General features: G+C 37.6%; 1 protein-coding gene across 1 annotated transcript in view; it reads left to right on the top strand.

The window, feature by feature from the left end:
* LOC137396947 (arylsulfatase B-like) overlaps nucleotides 1–7,756 on the top strand; it is a 258,649-nt gene that overhangs the window by 211,487 nt on the left and 39,406 nt on the right. The gene's annotated exons all lie outside the window — the stretch shown is intronic.

Here is a 7,756-nt window from a genome sequence, read left to right as displayed (position 1 = left end):
TCAGGCTACATTAGTGTCGGAGGTCAGAGCAATTGCAGGTGGTCGCAGCAGTTACGATAAGTGGATAAAGCCAGTGGATTAGATAGTATTAGACAGTACATATTGGGTTGTCTATAAAGAAATGTTAAGAAATACGGAGCCCTTTTTCTTTGCTACAACTGATGTAAGTACATACATTATGTGTGGTATTGCATGGTATTTAAGGAATGTACTCACTCAAACACCGCACTAACATCAGTGATTAGTAACTACGTCTCACTCTATCTAGACTGCTTTTATGATTAATGTCTCGAAGGCAAGCCTCCTTGTTATGGTTGTCAAGGGTTATATTTATAAGACTTTACCCAGATTTTTAGTGCAAGTCTAATTATGCTAGTTGTCAGATGTTAATGTAGCAATATAAATATTCTTTATTATCATAAACCAAAACCTTAATACATAAGTAGCAAAATTCTAAAATAAAGCAAAGTAACAATAAGCAGTAAAGGCTAAGTAATAAAATATGTCTTAAGTCAACAGCAGTGTCTGCCCTTAAGTTCAGTCTTGTACGTCTACAAGGCGTCACTGTCACAACAGAATGAACTACTATAAGTGTTCTCTTTTATAGGCATTTTATTAGCCTGAGAGTAGATGTATGAGCGTTAAGTTGTGTCTTTAGGTTACTGAGGTTGGTCATTGAGAGAGCACTGTCTTCGAGGAAGTCATCGGAAGAACGTTGTCCTAGTTGGGCGGATGTTGTAGTTGTGTAATATTGCTTCTGTTGACATTTGTGTACATCAGGGAAATTCACCAGATTGATGAGATGATATATTCAGATATTTTGTCAGTCCGGTGTCAGCTGGGAAGATGTTTTAAAGCTTTTCTTGGTGGTTGATTCTCCTGTTGAGAGTTCTTTATTAGCTTATTGCTGCTTTTTAATTATTGGACTTTGGATGCCTTCAGTGGTCTTGTGGCAGGTGTAGCTTGCTATCCGTTCATCCCGATGTGTGCATTGTATGTATGCATCTTCTTGGGCTTACTTCCTTCTTGTATGTATATCCAGTAATCTGTCCCATTCCCCAAAGGTATCGAGTTTTATTGAAATGTCAATATAACATTTCTCCCATTGTTAAAGAACGATATGTCTTCATATCGCTGTCGGCGTTCTATGGTAGAGTTGGCACTGGGTAAAAAGAAAAAAATATGTGGTAGCAAAATAAAAAATTAGTTGTTAAAGATAGTGGTTGAATAGTAATAATCTAAAAACCATGTACCAGTATTAACGAAAGATGAACACAATTAATAAAACCAAACCAATGAGTTAAAATACAAAACCATAATATTAAGCATTACCACATTTTTATTTTATTTTCTCAAAGCATTAAGGCAAATATGAAGAGTAGCAGAAGAATATGGTTGCTAGTACGCAATGTAGTTTTAGGCAAGTGTCAATTTGAATGTTCGCGTGTTACTGTCCTGCTGTTTGTATCGCATCTCCCTTGACAAAGTAAACGGGTCCTCCCGTTTATGTATGTCGGTATGTATGGGTAGTAGTCAACGGGCTATAATAGTGGTTAGTCTAACGGTCGAGGCAGGAAGCTAAATGTTGAAATAGAAGCTTCATAAAACATGATAGCAAAAAACTGGCGTGCCTCTAGAATTTTAAAATCACAAAAGTACATGTTACAGCTGTAAGAAAGGCATTTTCATTCTCCACTATCTGAGCTACCTACAAGAAAGAAAGTTGTTCAAGCATCTGCATTTATCGCTAACCTGTCTTATCCTAAAAAGAGGAAACCCATAATAGCAATTACAAGTTTTAAACTTAGTTTGTTTTCTGGTATGTGCCGTGTCTATTAATAGCAGGGTCTATCCTAAAAACATCAAAAGTCAATTTTCATTACATGCAGCGAGGCACGCCACCTATTTCCCACAGTGGCTTCAATTAATTCCTATCTCAAGGTTAAGCTATCAAGAGTATGACTCATTATGGCTAGTTAGCCACTTGGATTGTCAAAAACCCTTACGGCACTCTGTATCTGTCAAGGAAATGTAAATGTTAGAATGTGGTGAACAATATGTCAAGTTATTTTCTCTGTTCTGGTGTTTTAACATTTCTTTTTAAACTAATATTCAAATTCATGAAATATTTGTTAATTGAGAGATTGCTGGGAGTCACTGCTGACCCTCAACGACTAACAGATCGACTAATAGGTAGAAAGGTTATGTCGCTTGAGTTAGATGGAAATTGAGAAGGGGTCGGAAGGGTGACTGAGATGAAAATGAGAGGGTTGTGTCTCTCAGCAATGTGTATCTGTTGTAAGCGTGAGGAAGAGTAAATGGATGTTTTGAATGCAATGCAGCAAATGACAAGGTTGTGGTTACTAGTGAAAGGCATTGTCGAAGGTTAGCGAGGTTGGGTTTGCGAAACGTACATCAGTTTCGGTTTGAATAATAGTCTGTGCAAATTACATGAAATAGTCATAAGTGAAAAGTGAGTAACAAATATCCAGCTCAATAGCAAAGGGTTTTGGAGCGTCAGATAAGTGTGTGAGACCAGTTAATTAAAATTGTATAGGAACTTGAGTCAGAGCTGGTCATAAGCAGTGTTAAATTAGAAAGTCTAACAAATAAATGTCAAGCATGTGAAGTCACATAATTGGTAAAGTGCGTTGCCACTGGTCCTAGGTAATGTTAGGTTGGTAACGGATTAGAGGAGCACATGCTGAAATTCTATGGTATTCTTTCATGTTTGGTTGAAGCATGTAAGTAGTAAGTCATAGTCAACAGTTAGTTATCAAGCAAAAGTCATAGGTACAACAAGTACAATCTGCTAATTTTTTTAAAGATCTGAAAAATGTCATAAGTTAGAATCGCAGCATTGTACATATGTACGCCATTTAAAAAATTTATCTTGTTTTTCACTCATTCATTTTCAGGCAAATTGGAAAAACAAACCTTAATATCACCTATGCTTTGTTCAATTCAAGTAAAACCTATCAATAGATTGCATTCATGTATTAGTAGCATGGTTGTTTCAAGCTTCTACTAAAAATGCAATCAAAAGGTTGCGTCTCAGCAATGTGCGAATTAATACATTTATCTTCAAGTTTTAGTCATCAAAATCGAATGTTCAATTTGCAATAACGTTATGTAGGAAAGTAAATCCAGTACTAAAATCATTGAAATCTTTAGAGCTTTAAGCATAAGCACTGTAATAAAAAGAAGAGTTCTTTTTTAACCGTTAAAATCATCTAGCGCCTACAAAGTCAATCTATTTATGCAAATTCCATAGTCAATACAATAAGAAGTAGTAGTTCTACTTGTCATTTGTTCATGATTCATTCTTTCATAGCTGTACCTTTCAGTAAACAGAAAATAGTTATTTGACCAGTTTAAATCATGCATAAAGCGTGATTGCCAAACCACATTTTATGGCAATGAGGTAGGGGAGGCAATGAGGTACATTGGGACACGGGGTGCTTTGGGACAGGCCCATAACTTGAAAAATATTGTGGTTTGGAATTGTCTTTTCAGGTTTTATTAGGGAAATGACATCACTCAGTAGGCCATATTGGATTGCCCCATATGCAATGCAGGAAGGAATTTTAGTAAGTAATTCATCACTTTTTCATATGACAAGTATTTTTCAGAGACAATTGAACACAATACTTCAGCATAAAGCGAATATAGCTGGTTGCCAAAACTTTAAATATGAAAATAGACTAATTTGAACTCTATCTTGCGCACAAAGCAGAACATTGTAGTTTGAAAATTTTTTCATAGTTTATATTTTCGTTACAAAACCTTTGCCGAGGTGTTATAGGACGGGGAGCATTGGGACATGTCCCAATGCACCCCGGCATGTCCCATTGCACACCAAGTCTGTTGTTAAATTGTTTGCTTCTGTTTTCCTGAATTTTTTTGCTTTGACACATTGGGATTAGGCAATTATGTCTGTTAAAGAAATGTAGGAAGTTGTGAGTGTATGTAGGTAGGCCTAGATGTGTGAATTTGAACCAAATGTACATTTGCAGAAAATGGTACGAAATCCAAAGCCGACGCAGCGAGTCTTTCACAGTGATGAGCAAATCAGGGCAGCTGATCAAGCGGTTATTGACAGAAAATTGTCAATACAGAGAGTAGCTGAGGACTATGGGATAACCAAATCTACACTAGCCCACTATGTTACAAAAGCAAAAAAGGCAATAGACCAAGGTGAAGCCGCAGCACTTGTTACTTACCAACCAAAGTTTAACCAAGCCAAAGCGTTTGATGATGAAAAAGAAAGATCCCTCTATGAGTATATATTGACCGCGTCAAAGATGCATGCTGGTCTGACGAGACAAATGCTGATGGAATTTGCATATGAATATGCAATGATAAATCGCCTCACCTACCCTACCACATGGGACACCAACAAACAAGCAGGTTTGTCTATTCATCCCGTTTTACTAATAATTTTGCTCAATGATAAAACTGTTGTAGGGTGATTTTTAATTTTGATCAACCAAAATGTTAAAATGATATTTATAGGTGAAGACTGGCTCTACGAGTTCATGAAAAGACATAAGGAACTTTCCATACGAAAACCGGAAGCAACAAGGCTCTCTAGAGCAACAGCATTCAACAAAACAACAGTAACTGCTTTTTTAGCCAAGTTGAAAGAAGCTCTCGACCATTACAAGTTTCAGCCACCTGACAATTACAGTGTGGATGAAACTGCCTTAAACGGGTTCACAACCCACCTAAAATAATAGCAGGTTGGAATACCGAGCAAGTTGGTTTGACTACATCAGGGGAAAGAAGATTGATCACACTTGGCAGTTGGCTTTCGACGTGAGAGGTTGAGCTTTTTATCTCTCTTCTTTTCAAGCAAGATTAGTGTTACTTTTGTTGAAAGTGCTTATACTGTACATAATTTTTTTCTCTTCATATGAAATTAAAGTCAAGAACTACACAACTACTCTAATATACAGACTGCAAGATTCAGAAAGGAGAGTGGCGATATTTTTATGAGCCACCCTCGAATCGCGTAAGTGTCTAGTATTTGCTATCAGTATGGGACCAAAAGAGAGTACCAAATCTACATCAGAATCGGATGAGAGTACCATTCAGGAGCTCTCTGATATTAATGACAAATTATCTAACATTATTGATAAACTGGATAACATTAATTCTCCTCTGACCATAATTGAACAGAAGCAAATAGATTTTGAGAAATATTTGAGCTTTACTCTTGATGAAGTCAATGATATGAAAGTTGAACAACAAAAGATGGATGCTCACATTGTACAGTTAGAAACTAAACCGAGCAAGTTTCACTCATTAGAAGAACGAATTCAGGCTACCAAATATTTAGAAAGGGCTGAATGTGTTGAACTGAATAGAATTCCTTTTAATAAGAGAGAGGATTTGTCGAATGTTTGTCTAAAGCTGGTAAATCAACTGAAACCTACGCATTCAATACCTACTGTTGGAATAGATAAAATTCATATTATAACACCTGATTTCAATCATTCTCACTTCCTACTCCTTTTTACTCTTCATCTGCTGGTTAATGAACATCTAACTTTGTGATGCCTTTACTGTGGAATGAATTGCCAGCGTCGTTGAAATTAATAAAACCTATTGGTGAGTTTAAGATAGAGATAAGGCTCCACCTTAGCTCTGCTTGGTGAACATTAGCGTCTACGCCGTATGCTGTCGGTTTGGTTTTGCAACCGGTATTATAGCTCTGCTATTTCGCGCTGGCCCCATCATCTTTACTTTTGTTTGATTGTTGATATACAATCGTTTGAAACTTTTCTTTGTTTGCTTGTTCGTATGTATGCAATTGTATGTACTAGGTATTTGAGGAAATAAATCACACACACGCACACACACTTGTGGGATGCGTGAGTGCCTCAGGTAATTTAATACCGCCGTTTTTTATTTTTCCCAGAGGGCATTTTAAAGTGAGCATGCTCAACGGCGCACCACCAAATTCTGTAGGCAGTGCCAACCAACTGGACGAACAACAACAAAAAATTATTTGTCAATTGGCTGAAGCACTTTGTTCAAACTACGAGATGCTCAAAGGAAAAAGCGTGTGCTGCTATGCATGGATAATCATAATAGCCATATCTCATTAGAAACCATTGAGTATGCAAAAGCTAATTTTACCGCATTACCAGCCACAGGCTACTGCACAGCTGCTGGATAAAACCATTTATGGCCCACTAAAGGTATGTTACAATGAAGAATGTGCCAAGTGGATGCTCAACAAACCTGGACGAACAATAAAAATTCACGATATTGCGAAATTGATAGGAACTGCTTATCCTAGAGCAGTGACACCTAATAATATTGTATTTAGGTTCAATGCTGCCGGCATAACTCCATATAACCCAGATGTCTTCACTGATGAAGATTTCTGGGCGGCAACTGTGACAGATAGAGAGCTAACAACTACTGAAGCTGAACCGACTAATGAGTCCAACAGCAGTGTCGTGAAAACTGCTTTGCAACAAAACTTGGAGGCTAACCAGGCCTCGAGGCCTACTTCAACATTAAACACCTGAGCTCATTCGCCGCTTCCCAAAAGCTCCACCTCGCAAAAGATATGGTAGAAGTCGTAGCAAGACGATGGTAGTGCTAGGCACTCCAGAGAAACAATGTTCAAAAGAAATAAGCAAAAAGAAAAGAAAGCGACCTATAACACCAGAAACCTCTGACAGGGAGTCAGACATGCCACTTTCTAAACTTTCAGATGACAACAGCGAGTGTGAGAGTGAATTGTTTGAAGAAAAATATATCTCGGAGAACATCTCTGTTGGTGACCATGTGCTGATAAAATACACTACAAAGCAAACTTTGTAACACTATGTTGGTGTTGTGGAAGAAAGAGATCTTGAAGTCAATCAATGCACGGTGCCACTCTACAAATCCATAGAAGGATCCTATTTCTTCACAGCGAGTGATGAAATATTTAAAGTTATCGATGATGATCAGATAGTGATGATTTTGCCGCCACCCAGCAAGTGTGGGGGAACACAGAGATTGGCTGAGCAGATAATTTGACAGATTGGCTGAGCAGATGACATTTTGTGTTGACTTGAGCAAATACATGTGACTGTTATAACTGGTTCTTAACCATATTATTATGGTGGCATAGACACTGTCATAAAATAACTATTATATAGTTTGTTAGTAAAAACATAAATTGTGCAACACATTTTCAAACTTTGTATTATTTGCAATGAACTTGGTATAATCCCAATGCACCCCACCACTGTCCCAAAATGTCTTGTGTGGTTTTCATAATAGTATATCAGGATAGTGAGTTAGCTCTGCCTACTAAGCACTTATGGAGTTATTGTACATTGGATTGTGGATTACAAGTCAGTGGCTCTCAGATGTCAATTGAATAAACACACACAATTACGCATACATTACACGATATATCATACGTATACCTACAAGCGATGCACTAAACGTGGTGTCGGAACAGTTGAACTAGGACCCACGCGTAAGTGAAGGACTATTACTGTGTTCTGGAGCAGAACTCATTGGACAGACATCTATACAAAAGGTATGGGACCAAAGCCGCCGTGTAATTTTGACTTTACAAGGCCAGAGACTTGGCCCGAATGGAAACAAAAGTACCAGCGTTTCCATAGGATATCAAAGACAGACAAAGAATCCGAAGAGTTCCAGGGAGATTCGCTGCTGTATACTATGGGCGACACAGCAGACTAAATTGTAAAGCTTTTTGAAACGGTTAGGCTGAAAAAAT

This window comes from Watersipora subatra, chromosome 5, assembly GCF_963576615.1.
Source record: "Watersipora subatra chromosome 5, tzWatSuba1.1, whole genome shotgun sequence".
Classification (NCBI taxonomy): domain Eukaryota; kingdom Metazoa; phylum Bryozoa; class Gymnolaemata; order Cheilostomatida; family Watersiporidae; genus Watersipora; species Watersipora subatra.
Note: the sequence above shows the minus strand (reverse complement) of the source record. Positions and strands in the feature narration are given on the sequence as shown.